The sequence below is a fragment of the Oryza sativa genome, chromosome 5 (assembly GCF_034140825.1).
Source record: "Oryza sativa Japonica Group chromosome 5, ASM3414082v1".
Lineage (NCBI taxonomy): Eukaryota > Viridiplantae > Streptophyta > Magnoliopsida > Poales > Poaceae > Oryza > Oryza sativa.
Window position 1 is genome coordinate 13,564,458 of NC_089039.1, and position 18,111 is coordinate 13,582,568.

At 40.8% G+C, this 18,111-nt stretch overlaps 3 long non-coding RNA genes across 3 annotated transcripts; 1 reads left to right on the top strand and 2 right to left on the bottom strand.

Moving 5' to 3' along the window:
* Positions 1 to 318: 318 nt before the first annotated feature.
* Positions 319 to 6,280, bottom strand: LOC136356772 (uncharacterized). The gene is made up of 3 exons (XR_010741727.1): positions 5,740 to 6,280; positions 1,704 to 2,341; positions 319 to 874 (listed from the first exon to the last, which is right to left on the bottom strand). It is a non-coding gene; the product is annotated as an uncharacterized lncRNA (long non-coding RNA).
* On the top strand, positions 2,536 to 4,810 carry LOC136356771 (uncharacterized). Its single transcript, XR_010741726.1, has 2 exons — positions 2,536 to 3,941; positions 4,439 to 4,810. It is a non-coding gene; the product is annotated as an uncharacterized lncRNA (long non-coding RNA).
* A 3,115-nt stretch (positions 6,281 to 9,395) lies between the features above and the next one.
* LOC136356770 (uncharacterized) lies at positions 9,396 to 11,506 on the bottom strand. The gene is made up of 2 exons (XR_010741725.1): positions 10,781 to 11,506; positions 9,396 to 9,951 (listed from the first exon to the last, which is right to left on the bottom strand). It is a non-coding gene; the product is annotated as an uncharacterized lncRNA (long non-coding RNA).
* Between the last annotated feature and the right edge of the window lie 6,605 nt (positions 11,507 to 18,111).

Genomic DNA, 18,111 nt, shown 5'->3' on the forward strand with positions numbered 1-18,111 from the left:
CCACTTGCCAACGCATGGCATGAAGTACGTCTCTGACATGTCACAGTCCACACAACAAACAAACCAAATTATACAATCGGTATGCACTGACGGACTAACCATCCATTTATTCGCCTCGGCCACATTGATCTCCACATTGTTGGGTAAAGGACCGGCTTGCTGGTCATCTTCGTGATGGAGAGGGTCAGACCATTTACTAGCGGTCACCAGGTTCATCACCTTCTTGATGGGGTGGTGTAGTTCGGTGATGGCTCTGAGATATGGAGAAGAGGGAGGAGCGCTAGAGGTTGAAGAACTAGCCCAAGCTGAAGCAACTGGTAAAGATAAAGTGGTCTAAAGTGAAAAAGTTTGTTTGTCCTTAGTCCAATTTGCAACAATGGTAAAAAAGAGCGGCTCAAGGTGCAATTTACTCTAAACATAATAAACTATCAAGCAGGCTAACCTAGCAGGCAAGTAAACATAATAACAAAGCAAAATAGTGGGAGCTATCATATACCTAATGGCGTATAAAGATAATAGTGGTCCATAACTCCACACTCCACACTCCACACTCTAAACAAATATACTATAAGTCCAACTCCTTGTCTCTTAGTATTCATCATCAAACTCATCGAAATTGCCATTGGCATCCAAATTCTCTTAGCCATCTTCAATACCTGCGTGAGCTTCATCACAATTGCTCACATTTGCATCATTAGGTGGATCTTCCTCCTTATCTTCTTCTTGGTCAGATTGCATATCTTCCTCATCTTCTTCAAACATTGTTGTATTCCTTGGGTGCCTTTGAAAGGTTATTGGAACAACAAGGTTGTGAACTCTCCTTAGAACATGCGATTGTTGTCGGTAGATAAGTGCAAACTTTCACCGTCAACTCCTGCATAAAAGAATACAAAATATAATATCAAACTTAGTGGTAGGGGTTTATTACTAACCATTTCCACTAGTCTTTGTAAATATTGGTATGCAGGTGATTTTTGAAAGAAAATGCACTCGCCATGAGACTAAATGTACCTCCGACCAACCATACGCAAGCACAAGGATCGGAGAGCCCACATGTCAGTCAAAACTAACTGAATTTGAGCTAATCCACCGTCAACTGCCAAAGGGGTCCACTGTCATACACCGGAGAATGTCGGTGGCCAATGGCGGTGTGCCTGGTTCGGCTGATCCAAGGTTGGCGCCCCCAGCCACCTCCTTGCACGTGGCGACCCCCTATTGGTTGGTGATGGCGGTTGTGGGTGCACCAACATCCACAACCGCCATTTCAAGCGTCATATGAAGGCTATAAAAGGAGGAGTTCAACTCACTTCCGAAACACACATCTCAAGTGGAGTACAACTCACTTTCATATTTTAGGCATCTCTTTAGTGTGTGGAATTAGGTAAAGAGTGAGGTAAAGCTCCGGAAGGAGTGCCCCAAATATCGGAGTTCTTCTTCCACTGGAGTTTCGGAGAAGTGATGGAGTTATCGGCCTTCTTCTCTCGTTTGTATCTTAACGGATGCTTCTTAAGTAAGTATTTGAGATCTCCTTATGGTATTTAATTTAGTTGCTTGAATGACATATATTCCCATCGTTGCGGGTTCGTCGCTTAGTTGAATTATTAAGTGCTCTAGTACTAGGATTCTAGATAAAGAAGGAAGTTCCTGCGTGGGGCTAGAGTAGTAATCAATAACTTAGGTGTGGTGTTTAGGTTAGCGGTTACCTTTTTTTGTTGTGTGCTCCATAGAAAGTGAGGTAGGCGGAAGGTGGTGATAGCCTTGTCCATCCTTTGTATCCCTCCATGTTCAGGTACATCATAGAGCCGTAGGCTGGATTCAGCTTGGCAGACCAGCGGAGGGCTAGTGCCAGAAGCAATCGATAGGGTTTTACCTTTAACTCAAGTCTAGTAAATTAATCCATAGGAATCCTCTTTAGCCTTAGCCTACCATTAGTTGTTGTCCTTGGATAGAATTATGTTCCTAGATATATGCACATGTTTTCTGTGATTCGATACCCTTGGAATACTCTGAGGTGAAGTGCTACAGCGGTATTCGTGCGCTTGCGGATTTATCTGTGACCGTATCAAATACCAACAGCGAGCTCAAAGAGATCGTGATGCACCAACAACTTCATCAACATCATCCTATGTAATGTCACATCCACGAAAACCTTCAACTGGTTCATGTAAGGAATTATCCCACTCATTGTTCCAATCAAACTCCTCAATGACTTAAGGATCTGGCCTTTTCCTGCTTTCTCACGCCTAAGCTGAAACCTAGTTTCCATCTTCCAGTTATAGGCAACAAAAACAACATCATTCAATCTCTTGTGTACTAACTGGTTCATTTTCTTTGTATGGATCTGCAGGGATGCAAATAACAAGGGAAGAAAAAAAAGGATAAATAACTTGCTGATATAGTAAAGAAATTTAAAGCAAAACTACAGATAAACTGACTCGCAAATCCAAATGTTCTCCAATTGAGCTCACAACTGGATAAAAAAGCTCAATTGGAATGCATGCTGATTGGTATGCTGGATAAAAAAGCTCAATTTATTTGGATTTATTTTTATCTATTATAAATCAGGAATGCATGCTGATTGGTATGCTGGATAAGTCACCAAAATATTTTGGTAGAAACACTATTTGATATTTTATCTGCAAACAAAATTCGTGTTTTTAATAAAATTTTCCAATGATTGAACCACCTGTACATTGTGATGTACTTGATGGGTATATCCTTTGAAGGAGCATCCTAAGTAATATGCACTGGGGATATTATTTCCTGAAAATGTAGTGTATTGTGATTCCACAAAGCTCAAATATCTCAACTGAATCATTCCAATATGCTTAGTTATGATCAAGAAACTTTAGTAGCATAAAATGGTCGGTGAAGCACTTTGTCCAGACATCTGACTAACTGAAGTGATGTACTGCATTAAATAAAGTTTATTTTATATATCATACTTGCATTTTCAATGTTCCATGGCCATATTACTGGATATGGATGAATATATCTGTGTTTTTGTGTACCTCACTACTATAACTTGCACTGTCCACACATTTTCCTAGCTGAAGTGATGCACCACATTAATTAATTATAGCTTGCATTGTCCACATATTTTCCTAGCTGAAGTGATGCACCGCATTAGTTAAGAGTTTATTTTGCATATCAAGCTAGTGGTTCCTTATTTTCTACTTGACTGAAACTTTTGTATAATACAGGGTTTAGTATGATAATTGATAATGAAGTGAGATATTGAGATGTAACATCTTTGTTCCCCACTAGTTTTATGTTGTAATTTCAGGAAATATTTTAAAAAAATAATCAAAATTTGACATCAGAAGTTTAGACGAGTATGCAGAGAATTACTGCCAAGATTGGATGACCATCACTGGCTTAACTATTAAGGAATTAGTTTATTTATTACTATCATAATAATGCAATCAGTTATCTTTTTAATAACAGAATCCAAACTATCAGTTCTGATGTTTTCACTGTTGATCTAAAGGTGCTATACAAATGTTTCAAGAATCAAGATTATATAGGTTACAAAAAAATTGCCATGTATGTTGACATGCTGAAGTTTCATCTTGTCCTTGTGATGAATGCAATGATACTTGTTGCTCATTGATTAAAACTAACGTATTAGCATATTCTACTTCCAACTTCTGAAATAGCATATCAGTAACTTGTTATCGCTTTCCTCAATTGGCAATGTTTTAATACCTAATATTGCTTTCAATAACTTTCTCTCTTTACTCTTATATCAGATCACACAAGCTAACTAAGTTCACTTTGTTTTTGTCAACTCCATGAATAGTAGAAATTGTCTTTGTCGACACAGTTTGTCACTGATCTGACATGTGATTTTAACTGGTAATACAGGCCTAAACGCAGGGGGAGAAAAGCTGCACAATAGTCTACTGATCATACTCTCTAGGTTCCTCACCTGGCTGAAGGTACCCTTTTAATTCAGCACACCCCTTTTCATTTCTTTAGTTTATTATTACCATTTTGAGTTTAGTTTTGTATGGGTCCTGCATCTAGACTACGCTAGGAGTTCCCATATCATTTTGTTTATGTGACACTGCCTACATCAATCTTCTTACTTTTACATGTTATCAATCGGATAGTTGTATTTTTGTTGATTTAATTTTGAGTAGATAATTTGGAATGCGATACATGCTATGATCTATGATTTGGTATTTTGCTACTTTTTACGGAATTTGTAGCCTGCTAGATGTTCTTACAAAGATATGAGAATCCATGTGAGGACATGCCCTCATGGATACTCAACTAATTAACATGAGTTTAGTTGCGGTTATTAATATGATCATTTTTTAACCAGTCATAACAATTGATAAATGTACCATGAGCTTGTTATTGTGTTGAAGTGGTATCACTATTTTGTTAGGACTTGAAACTGTGAAATAATATTTCTGTTCTTTTTTGGCAGGTGGGTGGACTATGCTAGTTGAGATAAGGCAACCTCTGTTGAGGCCAGAAGGGCCATTTTTTGCTACAGAAAATTTGCGCAATTACAGAAGAACCAAGAATTGTTGGATCATTCACAGAAATTGAATCAGAAGCTTGAACAAGTTTTGTCCAGATGGCAAAGCCGGCAACTTTTGTAACACCTTTGCAGTTTCCTAGATGATACTGACGGAAAATGTTTCAGTATGATCGCGTTATACTGAAATGTTGCACTATAGCAAGAGTTTGCTATAGTCAGTCAACCCCCGTTACCGTGGTGTGGTTAAAGTTAAACTGTTGTGTGTAACATGTGACTGTCGATAATGACTATCCATCCATTCAGTTCAGTGCTTTAGATGCCTTTGATTTTTCCCCCCTTCAGGGCTTTACTGGGTTATCTGTGTTAGCTCACTTGCAGCACGGGTGACTTTCACAAACAAGTGACAATGGCAATTCCTTGCCTTGTCACAATTGGAGAAATTGACATGATTTTCCAGATGGTCCGGATATTATTATGCTCCAATTATTCTTGATTGGTTTAGTGATTTGCCCTTTCCAGATTGCGGACTAGGGGTTAGGATTACATGAGTACTCATAGGAAAAAGTAAGGGGCAAAACCTACGTGAAGTCTAGCGTCAGCTTGGTATAGTTTGGTTCTGATAATTTGTTGTTGGTCACTATGGTCTCTACAGATAGTATTCTACTGTAGAAAAGTACCATTGGTTTATGTATTTGATTAGTAGAAAATTCCACTGCCATATTTGAGGTAGTAGTAGTATGGATAGATATAGCCTATTGGACGAGGAAAGATAGAAAGTCTAGACTTAATAAATTTTGGTCCAAAACTTTCTTCTGTATTAGGTAAGGCATCTTCCATCATTTTGGTTTTGTGTTTTTTTTTATGAAGCACACAAACTATGTTTGTTTTAACTCTCTAGGATTCCATGAACATGTGGTCCAAAGATTCTATCATACTTTTGTCAAGTCAAAAAAAGTTGCTAGTTTTGTAGCGGCCTGCACCACACCTCCACAGTGTGGCCAAAGAAGAAAAATCTATGGACAAACTCCTATTATCTTCACCCATAGGATGTACTAAATCACCCCCTAAGAATGCCTTTAGAGTCTAGGGGGTCACTAGTAAACACCTACATACTGGTGGATCGAAATGGGCATCACTTCTAGTTTGGAACCAGTGGTGAGAAAGAAATAGTGATGTTTTACGGTAATAAAATTGAAGGAAAAAAAATAGCACCTAGGCCAGCTCCAGTTCATACTCTGAGTTACCTTCTAGTTCCTTGCACGACACCTTGTGCGCACGGTGGCCCCTTGAGGTGCTTGCGGGTCCCGTCTTCATTGGACCCTATTTGTCGTTGTCAACCCCATATCTTACAAGAACTGACTAGATCTAGTAGCCTCAAGTTTGGAGCAACCAAATCTGACACTACAATGCCTCTCGCTTTGCCACTCATCCTTGTCACCCAAGACCATGGTTGTTTTGTTGCTTGTTCCTAGGCCAATCGCCATCATCACCATCACCTGCGCTCAGAGCACCCAGATCTGGCAATTAGATCTAGCAGCCGTAATATTGCAACAATCAAATCAATCAACCCGGAGCTCTGGCTAGATAGATTTGATTGTTCAAGGGCAAGTGTGGGTGGAGAGAAAGAGAGGGGGCGGAGGGTAGGGGAGGGAGATCAAGGGCGAGTGTGGATGGAGAGAAAGAGAGGGGGCGGCGGGCAGGGAAGAGAGGGGATGTGAATCAGTAAGGGTTGAGGGAGACTAGGTATTTAACGATAGTGTAGGAAAGTGGCTCAATTTGGCCTTACTCGGCTGTTACTATCACTTCTTGTTTCTATCTTGAACATGTGGTGATAAATTTTGTTATTAGTGGATCAAAATGAATTAATACTTATAGAAGGTTAGGCTATGTGTTTGCTCACAAGTGGGTCATAGATCAATCTATTGTTATGCCAACCATAACATTCTAAGGTATGGTGACAAAAGTGCTAGCAGACTAAGCTTTTAAGAACCAAAGTAGACGGACACACATCCTTTTGTTATACTACGAGCACCTTTAATTTGTAGGAAAATATAGGAATTTTGGAGGATTATAATCCTATTGGAAAATTTCCAATTCCTCTCTCATCCAATTATATCTCTTTCATCCAATTTCTACGTTTTTCCAGCGGTCTAATCAAACAGTCATTCTTATATTTTTTCTACGTTTTACAATCCTCTGTTTGTTTGCACTTGTATTCCTATTAGAATTCTGTGTTTTTTCTATTCTTTCGTTTTTTCCATTCCTATGATTCAAAAATGCCCGACATATGCATAAGGTGTCATTGATAGATGGATCCCACTTGCTCTAGGACCATATGTCAGTAACACATACTGCATATGCAGTACAAGCAAAGGATCTCATTTAAGGCCTTGTTTAGTTCGCGAAAAAAAAATTTTTGTGTCACATCGGACGTTTGACCGGATGTCGGAAGGAGTTTTCGGACACGAATGAAAAAACTAATTTCATAACTCGCCTGGAAACCACGAGATGAATTTATTAAGCCTAATTAATCCATCATTAGTACATGTGGGTTACTGTAGCACTTATGGCTAATCATGGACTAATTAGGCTCAAAAGATTCGTCTCACGATTTCCATGCAAACTGTGCAAGTAAATTTTTTTGTTTATCTATATTTAATACTTCATGCATGCGTCCAAAGATTCGATATAACGTTTTTGAGAAAAAAAATTTGGAAACTAAACAAGGCCTAAATTAGATCTGGTAGTAGCAGACCCTAGTGCAAAAGTGCACCCAATAACATGTATCAGTAGTACTCACGGTTATGTGCTAAAAGGTAGAATTTCACTGATTGTGTATTTTGCCACATGTTACAAATTTCCGTTTTTTCTTGTTATTTTTCTTGCAAATGCAGGTGCATACTGTCAATATTGTAATTTATTAAAGAATTTTTCATAACTTCTAATGTGGGGTTTCTGGGCATGGGACCACCGATAGTAATGTTTACCTAGTACGTACTCCCTTCGTCCCAAAATATAAAGGATTTTGAATGGATGAATATTTCCTAGTATTACGAATCTGGATAGGCTAGGAAATATCCAATCCGTCCAAAATCCCTTATATTTTGGGACGGAGGGAGTATATTATGGGCCATATAATTGACAATAAGGATACATTACTTTTGAGCTAGGCAGGTGAAGAGGGAGATGAGACCAAGAAGAGAGAGAATATTATTTTAAACAACATGTGTTGTAGGCCTACGGATTTGTGCATGGAATTAACGAATATGCAATACTACACAAATGGCTTTTGTTAAAACCACCTCATCACAAGGTCTGGATCATCCTGCCTATTGAGTGTTGAACTGGTAATTATAGTTTTTTTAATAAAAAAGTTAGATAATTTTTCATATAAAGTCAGATAAAAATAAACTTTATATCCATAAGTATTGTTGTAGAACTTAAGAATATTTACAATCTATAGTTGACAACCTTTATATTTAAGATCATTCATATGTCTGTATACGTGTTAGAAGGTCTAGAGACTATTTTGTTGAGGCCAAAATTTGACTTTACTACACGGCTTTGTATGGTGATTGGAGACAAACTTTATATCATGGTTTTTAAGGTGGTAAGGTGACCCCGGACTACCTTACAGGTAAGGCTTAAGGCGAGATGACGTCTTAGGCACATCAAAGCTGCATTTTAAGAGCAGTACGACACACATATATACCTTGTTCTTGGCAACTCTTAAGCCCATGTAGCATCCAATACCTACATGGCAGCATCCACCCCCTTAGAAGCATCACCATTTTTTGTGTTATGAAGATAATAATAGATGCATAATTGTAAACAATAGTTAATAAATTGCTTCCATTTACTTGAGTAGCATACCTTGTTGATGACCTGAAAGCAGCAAGGCACATTATTGATGAGCAAGATGATAATATAAAGCCATAAATTCAAAGACAACAAAGTAAGCATTTGAGCACGAGTAAATTGCATATTGGACCACTATATTTTACAACTCTATCAGCTTGGACTATTGGTAGATCTACATTTCCCTATTGGACTGGGTAAATTTACAAAGGTTTCAGTTTGGGGCTGTTCTTGTACCTGTAGCTCCCTCTCTCCTCTCTTTGTGTACTCTCTCTCTCTCTCGCTCTCTCTCTCTCTCTCTCTTCCTTTGTGGGCAAGAAAAGAACCACCGGGTGGGCTCAAGACTGTAGCATGGAGCTGCCGGCCGAGCTCAACTTAAGTGCAATGCCGGAGCTGTTGGGGCTAAGGCCGAGAGCTGAGCTGGCTGCTGACTGGGCTCAAGGCTGAGCATGACACTGAGCCACCAATGACTCTCGAGGCCGAGCATGGTGTAAGCCCTGACAGGGCTCGAGGTCATGGTCAAGTGCGTAGTCTGCTTCGAGCGGATGCCAACAGTGGACGTGCTACTAGTGGAGAGGGGTGGAGGGGCTACCATAGGTTGTTGCTTCGCTAAAGCATGGCTACTACAGGGAAATCATCATCATCATGGGTGGTGTTATCCAATTTGCCACAACAACTTGCGTGATGGCTCTCACCGTGGTCAGCGGCGCTCGGCCTCTTGCCTCCACTTGCCAACGCATGGCATGAAGTACGTCTCTGACATGTCACAGTCCACACAACAAACAAACCAAATTATACAATCGGTATGCACTGACGGACTAACCATCCATTTATTCGCCTCGGCCACATTGATCTCCACATTGTTGGGTAAAGGACCGGCTTGCTGGTCATCTTCGTGATGGAGAGGGTCAGACCATTTACTAGCGGTCACCAGGTTCATCACCTTCTTGATGGGGTGGTGTAGTTCGGTGATGGCTCTGAGATATGGAGAAGAGGGAGGAGCGCTAGAGGTTGAAGAACTAGCCCAAGCTGAAGCAACTGGTAAAGATAAAGTGGTCTAAAGTGAAAAAGTTTGTTTGTCCTTAGTCCAATTTGCAACAATGGTAAAAAAGAGCGGCTCAAGGTGCAATTTACTCTAAACATAATAAACTATCAAGCAGGCTAACCTAGCAGGCAAGTAAACATAATAACAAAGCAAAATAGTGGGAGCTATCATATACCTAATGGCGTATAAAGATAATAGTGGTCCATAACTCCACACTCCACACTCCACACTCTAAACAAATATACTATAAGTCCAACTCCTTGTCTCTTAGTATTCATCATCAAACTCATCGAAATTGCCATTGGCATCCAAATTCTCTTAGCCATCTTCAATACCTGCGTGAGCTTCATCACAATTGCTCACATTTGCATCATTAGGTGGATCTTCCTCCTTATCTTCTTCTTGGTCAGATTGCATATCTTCCTCATCTTCTTCAAACATTGTTGTATTCCTTGGGTGCCTTTGAAAGGTTATTGGAACAACAAGGTTGTGAACTCTCCTTAGAACATGCGATTGTTGTCGGTAGATAAGTGCAAACTTTCACCGTCAACTCCTGCATAAAAGAATACAAAATATAATATCAAACTTAGTGGTAGGGGTTTATTACTAACCATTTCCACTAGTCTTTGTAAATATTGGTATGCAGGTGATTTTTGAAAGAAAATGCACTCGCCATGAGACTAAATGTACCTCCGACCAACCATACGCAAGCACAAGGATCGGAGAGCCCACATGTCAGTCAAAACTAACTGAATTTGAGCTAATCCACCGTCAACTGCCAAAGGGGTCCACTGTCATACACCGGAGAATGTCGGTGGCCAATGGCGGTGTGCCTGGTTCGGCTGATCCAAGGTTGGCGCCCCCAGCCACCTCCTTGCACGTGGCGACCCCCTATTGGTTGGTGATGGCGGTTGTGGGTGCACCAACATCCACAACCGCCATTTCAAGCGTCATATGAAGGCTATAAAAGGAGGAGTTCAACTCACTTCCGAAACACACATCTCAAGTGGAGTACAACTCACTTTCATATTTTAGGCATCTCTTTAGTGTGTGGAATTAGGTAAAGAGTGAGGTAAAGCTCCGGAAGGAGTGCCCCAAATATCGGAGTTCTTCTTCCACTGGAGTTTCGGAGAAGTGATGGAGTTATCGGCCTTCTTCTCTCGTTTGTATCTTAACGGATGCTTCTTAAGTAAGTATTTGAGATCTCCTTATGGTATTTAATTTAGTTGCTTGAATGACATATATTCCCATCGTTGCGGGTTCGTCGCTTAGTTGAATTATTAAGTGCTCTAGTACTAGGATTCTAGATAAAGAAGGAAGTTCCTGCGTGGGGCTAGAGTAGTAATCAATAACTTAGGTGTGGTGTTTAGGTTAGCGGTTACCTTTTTTTGTTGTGTGCTCCATAGAAAGTGAGGTAGGCGGAAGGTGGTGATAGCCTTGTCCATCCTTTGTATCCCTCCATGTTCAGGTACATCATAGAGCCGTAGGCTGGATTCAGCTTGGCAGACCAGCGGAGGGCTAGTGCCAGAAGCAATCGATAGGGTTTTACCTTTAACTCAAGTCTAGTAAATTAATCCATAGGAATCCTCTTTAGCCTTAGCCTACCATTAGTTGTTGTCCTTGGATAGAATTATGTTCCTAGATATATGCACATGTTTTCTGTGATTCGATACCCTTGGAATACTCTGAGGTGAAGTGCTACAGCGGTATTCGTGCGCTTGCGGATTTATCTGTGACCGTATCAAATACCAACAGCGAGCTCAAAGAGATCGTGATGCACCAACAACTTCATCAACATCATCCTATGTAATGTCACATCCACGAAAACCTTCAACTGGTTCATGTAAGGAATTATCCCACTCATTGTTCCAATCAAACTCCTCAATGACTTAAGGATCTGGCCTTTTCCTGCTTTCTCACGCCTAAGCTGAAACCTAGTTTCCATCTTCCAGTTATAGGCAACAAAAACAACATCATTCAATCTCTTGTGTACTAACTGGTTCATTTTCTTTGTATGGATCTGCAGGGATGCAAATAACAAGGGAAGAAAAAAAAGGATAAATAACTTGCTGATATAGTAAAGAAATTTAAAGCAAAACTACAGATAAACTGACTCGCAAATCCAAATGTTCTCCAATTGAGCTCACAACTGGATAAAAAAGCTCAATTGGATCTTCTCTTTGGCATGCGTCATTAGTCTTGAAACCTCTAGCATAGCGGGCTTCTCATCGCCATCAACAACTCTTAGCACAATAAGTAATGGGGTTGAAGCTCTGATACAATCTTCAATAGAGGACCAAAATTTCTTAGAGAGAACAATGCCAGTCACTTATATTATTGCCTTTGTTTTTGCTAATTTGATCCCAGTCCATTGTTCACTCACAAATAGGCTTCTCAATTCATCTCTTTGGCTATAATTGCTCTTCAAAGTAAGATAAGTTGTGGCAAATCGAGTGACAGCTGGTCTTAAAAGATTCTTTCCACTTGTCTTCTCCCTCATTGCACTAAGAAGCCTCCCATGTCTATAAATGAAAGTGGTGACACGCTTAGCACGGGCAATGGGGTTTTTAAATTCCTTCAGTTTCCCTATGTCCTTCAACATAAGATCCAAACAATGTGCAGCACAAGGAGTCCTATACAATGTGAGAATTCTCTCCATTAGAAGCTTATCTGTTGCATGTATTAGCACCATTATCAGTGACAACTTGAACAACCTTCTCCTTTCCAATGATCTCAATTCTCTTCTCTAGCAAATTAGCTAACATAGTTGCATTATGTGTTTGTAACATTCTGAAAATTCCTAATAATAAAAATCACTAAAATTTCGAACTTTTTAAAAACTTTTGCATCATGCTGGGTGTTATGGTTGTCATTGCTTGCCAAATATAAATTGTAACAATGGAGAATCAAATTAATGGCGTACACCTGAACAATAAATATATACATTAGTGCGCAAGAAAGCAAGCCAAATAAAATATTAATTTCTATTATAAATCATAGATCAAATATTAAATATTCGAACCATGTTGATAGCTCGATGTCATGTTTAACTAATGGGATTGTAAGATTAAATCTAATGTATTTGGATCCAATCTCACATGAAGTATTATAAATCCACATGAAATGATGATTACTACTATAATGATCCTATTAACAAATGAGAATTTCATGGGAATATATATACATTAATATTTGAACACTTGATAAAGTCACTCATATAAAATAATGGTCATATAATTAAATTAAGCTTTATAAAATTATGTGAGTTTTTAATTAAACAATTAGATTAATATTGTGCCGAGTCTCAATTTACTATTTATAGAATAAATAGATTGAACCCATCCGTGCAAAATATATTGCTATACAACTAAACTCGACCAATCTGCTAATGTATTAATCATGACAAGTCGTTATATTAAATTCAATATTACCCCAAAGTCTTCAAAAATATATAAGTTCACCTTAGGGTCAATAACCCAAATTAATCTAAAAAGAATTCATTTGTGCGATAAATAAATAAATATGGGTGGTAATAATTTGGATAAATTTTCATGAGGATTTAGTACTTAAATTTAGTTAACATTTAACTAAGTAAAATTAGAGTTTGTAGGATTAAAATTGTATAGGAGATAGGCTAAAATAGGGTTTAATTAGGGATAGCACTATTCATTGCACATGAGGTGTTTGATGGAGTTCCTAGCCACCTTAGCCCTCTTCCTCCCCACTGCCGCGCCTAGCCCTGCCCCTGCCCTGCCGCGCCGCGCCTAGCCCTGCCGCGCCGCTGCCTTGCGCCCCGCGTCGCCGTCGCCGTCGCCGCTGTCGTGCCGCGCCACCGTCGCCATCGCGTCCCATCGCCGCGCGCCGTCGCCGTCGCATCCCATCGCCACGCGCCGTCCCATCGCCACCTCGCGCCCGCGCCGCTGCCGCGCCACGTCGCCGTCGCGTCGCCTGTCACCATCGCGCCGAGCCCCGCGCCGCGCCGCCCGCCCGTCGCGTCGCCGCTCTGAGCTGCGCGCCGCCGCTGCCGCGCCGTCGCCGTCGCCATCCCGCTGCCGCGCCGCGCATGCCGCCGTCGCCTCGAGCCCCGTCTCGCCGTCGCGTCGCCCGTCCCGTTGCCGCGCGCCCGTCCCCTCGCCGCTTCGAGCCCCGTGCCGCCGATGCCGCGCCGCGTCGCCACTCCCGCTGCCGCGCCGCGTGCCGTCCCGTCGCGTCGCCGCTGCCGCGCCGCGTGCCGTCGCCGTCGCGTCTCGTCACTGCTGTCACGCCGCGCGCCATCGCCGTCGCGCCTCGAGCCCCACGCGCCGCCCGTCGCGTCGCCGTTAGGGTCATCCAACCCCTCCCCCGCGCTCTATAAAACCCCGGCCCCCTCCCCTTCTCCACCCACACCCATTCCCCTCCGTTTCCCCTTCCTCCTCCACACGCCGTCGCCTTTGTGCCGCCGCGCCGCCGCCTTCGTTCCGCCGCGCCGTTGCCTTGAAGCCGCCGCACTGCGCCGAGTGCCGCGCTGAGCGTCGCCGCCTTGCGCCGCCGCCGCCGCCGTCGGTAAGCCGCCCCCCCTCGCGTCCGGTCGCCGTCGCCGCCCAGGTAGGCCGTGAGCCGAGAGAGAGAGGGAGGAAGAAAGAAGCCAGGGGGAGAAAGGAAAAAGAAAGGAAAAAGAAAGGAAAAGAAAAGAAAGAAAAGAGAGAGAGAAGGAAAAAGAAAGGAAAAGAAAAGAAAGAAAAGAGAGAGAAGGAAAAAGAGAGAAAAAGGAAAGAAAAGGAACCCTGGGTCCCACCTGTCGGTCACTAGGGTTATGGATTAGATTTCGGATTAAAAATAAATCATTTATGAACAGTAGCTTTTTACAATTTCTCGGGTTAATTCAAATTTGAATCTTTACACTAGCATAACTTATTCATTTTAGCTCCGATTTGAGTGAATCTTGAACCTAAATTCATCTAAATTCATAAGCTTTCCAATGGTATATAGTTCACTATTTAATAAAATATATTTATAATTATTAAATAATTAATACCACGATGATGCATAATAGTCAACTTAAAAATGTGCTAATAAATAAAATTGATATTGTACTATAAAGTAGATGTCAAATAATTGTCCTTAACATGCTTTCTCACTGTAAAACCTATGTAAACTAATTAGCAGCATTGTTTCAAATTAATTAAAGCATAGGAAATACTAGTGTCAATTATTAATATATGTCAATATATAATTATACTCATGACGTCCGAATTGTATAAATAATGTTTAGCCTCATACTTTGTGACTAAAAGTTGAACACACGTAGATGAGTCTTTAACTTGTTTATGAGAGATAATAACAGAGCTAGTGTGACTAAAATCACCCGCACGAAATTAATTAACGGCATTTCCTGTACAGTAGTATATGTTTAGGTTGGAAATCGACCCTTAAGTTGTATAGACGGTAACTCACTCATAAATCCACTTAAAATCACATGTACTGTGTAGCTCGTAGTAAATAGCAACTATTCAAATAAATGATTCAATATTAAGATATTGTGCACACACCTATACTGTACATCCCATTATAGCTATACGGTATAGTATTAATTTGCTTGTTGCATATATTAAATTAGAGGGACTATATGATAAACAGGAATATTAGATAAATACTAGTTATAAATCTTGATCTCATATAATTATAGTTCAATTGTAAATTAGGATTATTCATTGTAAAATTATGTGATGGGATAATTTGTAACCATAATATGATTAACCTAAACAACTCTAACATACAAAGCACGGATAATTATTAACCTTTTCTAATTTATTGTGACAAGTAAAATATGTTGATAATCAAAGTAAAGCTTCCATCAATAAAATAATAATACAAATGATTCACTGTAATTATTTGATTGATCCTAAATCCATCTGACAACATAATCTCTAGGATATGACCATTTTATTTAGATAGATGCATGTGTAACCATAATCCTTCCATAGCCATTAGCTAGACTAAACCACCATGACAACAGAAAGACTAAGAAACTTTAGCTCTTACCTTGATTAGAATCCATTAGCAAGCGCGAATAATATGAGCAACCCTAGGTTCGACCTCAACAAATATATTTTGTTTGTGCATATTTGATTGTTGCTTGAATATTGGTTTTTCTCGCGTATTATAGAAATTGTGTATCGGTCAGTCGTGAGGCAACGTCTGCAACTTCCAGGAGGTGAAGGTTGATCAAGATTGTATCAAGAATAAGGACTATTCTGAGCAGGCAAGTCATCACTATTCCTTGAACATGTTGATCCCAATTGCGAAATTGTTTTGTTTACAAATAAAATTGCATGCAATGATGAACATCCTACTTGTGATTATGCCATGCCTTGATTATTGTTTACCCTTAAGATCCTTGTAACCATGATTACGTATAAGTCCCTAGTCAATTATGACAATTGCTTAGAAATGCTATTCTAGAATCATGCATACTCATATTTATCAAATGCTATATGCTTGGGCAATTACCTTTGGGAAGATAATTGAGATACGGCATGTGGAGACATGAGCACCACATTGCCATGATATTGATGACATGATTTGTGAAAGGAGAAATGAAACTAAACAACTGTTTTTGACTGGGGCGGACGGAGGATTTGGGTGGTATCTGGAAAAGGCTAGTACCGTCCCCGGTCAATTAAGGACCGAGTCATGAAGTTAAGCATGAAACGAACCCCGTACAACCGCACTTCTCGTATGGGTATAGACCTAGCGGAGTAGATAGCTGAGCGGAGGCAGTATCCATGCATAGTGGTTTCTTGATGTGTGAGGCAGGGGCTCTACGGTGGGGCAGCCATTGGTAGGACCACGAGGCGGGTGTCTACAGTGGTGTCGCCATCGGTAGGACTGCCATGTGAGAATCTAAACATAATTATAACTTAATGCATGTGTGAGTCTTCCCTTCCCGGGTGCGCTAGAACTCCTCTCACTGCTAGAAACCGTGTATGCCTAGAGTGCATGAGGATGTAAAGTTCATGGAGCGGATACTGCCAATGCGAGGTTATCGAAAAGCTTTGTCGTGACGCGTCTCATGTGTTGGGATGAGGCTCATGTGTTGGGCAGTCGCAGAGTGCGGGTAAAGTGTACATCCACTGCAGTGTGAGTAAACCAAATCTATTCGAATAGCCGTGCTCGCGGTTATTGAGCACCGGGACGTGTATTACACTTGGCTAGACTCTAAATTCTTAACTTGTGTGGGATGGGATATTGCATGATGATTTTTATGCTGTTGGAGCCACTTCCTGAGAGGAGGGAAGGTGGACGTCCTCAGAAAACCATGAGGATTCAATGGCGGGAAGCTATCATTGGGATCACAATGGATGGTGGACAGAACCGTCGTTGTTTAATGTGAACACTGGAACTAAAATTTGATCAGTCTATGCTAGGTCTTAGGCTTGTAAAAATATTTGCAAAACGCAGCTTTACGCAAAAGAACCTGAAGCCATTCCTTGAATACCCTTTATCATATGCATTGCTGTTGTGGTGGTTTGCTGAGTACGGTTGGTACTCACCCTTGCTATTTATATATCTTTTAGGAGAGCGCTGAAGAGAAGCCCTTGTTAGTACGCTTGCGTATCCAACAAGATGATCGGAGTGCGGTCTTGTTCTAGGTCTCGTTCCCCAGTCGACTGCCTGTGGCATGTTAACCGGGCCCTTATATTATTTTGTCTTCCGCTGTTGCTCTCTGATAGTTGTTAGCCTACCTGGCCCTAATGTAAGTATTAACTCTCTTAGCCTGAATTCATTCGTGATATGTTGTGATCCAACTATGAATGTGTGTACCAACTACTGATCCAGGGATTGGTACGGATAAACACAGAAGATTTCCGATTTCCAAAATCGGGGGTCTACAGTGTTTCACTTGATGCATCAAAAGACTCCAAGAAGTAAGCCCACAGCATGCAAGTTAATTAGGTGGCGCCCCTCCTATCTATCCATCGATCTGACATAAAGGTGGAGCCATACTACTTCCATGCTAGCTCTGTAGCTCATGATCAACCTTTATTTTACCTTTATTTTACTTGTGTCTTGGACATAGTCCTAAATCAAGGTCTCCCTTAACATGTGCTTACTCATAGGCTTGTAACCCGAACCATATTATGCGGTGGCCTCACAAGCAATCTCAAACTGCCTTGAGGTTGCAACATTGAATGGTATGCCATACTCATAGAACCACAATACCCCTTGCATATCCACATAATGCTTATCTTCCTTTCTCTTTGTACTCTCCATGGTGCTTTGGAACCAATCAAAGCGCGTCCATCTACAATCTTTTCAACTGTTTTTCTAACCGTAGCAATAATTGTCTTGGTCTCCTTTGGCTTGGCTTTTTTTTTTTACTATTGGAGCTCTGAAATCGTAGGTTGCTCTTCTTCTTTTTGCTGTTATCCCACTAGAAGGTACAACTGGCATAGAAAAGGATGTTGTTACATTTTGATCTAGCAGAACCTCCACATTTCCCCCTTTCTTCATCTCCCAAGAATATTGTCCGTTTTTTTTTTGTTCTTGTGCAACCGATTTTGCATTTGTTTCATGAGTTCTTTATCAATTTTGATACAAACTAAAACATCTCCATAGCCACCTGCTAGATGCTGCTTCAGCCTTGTAGCCCCTCCATTTGTCACCTCCCCACAAAGATTACATGTCACTAAGTTTGTGTTTCTAATTACTATCAAATAGCCGCACTTCCAAG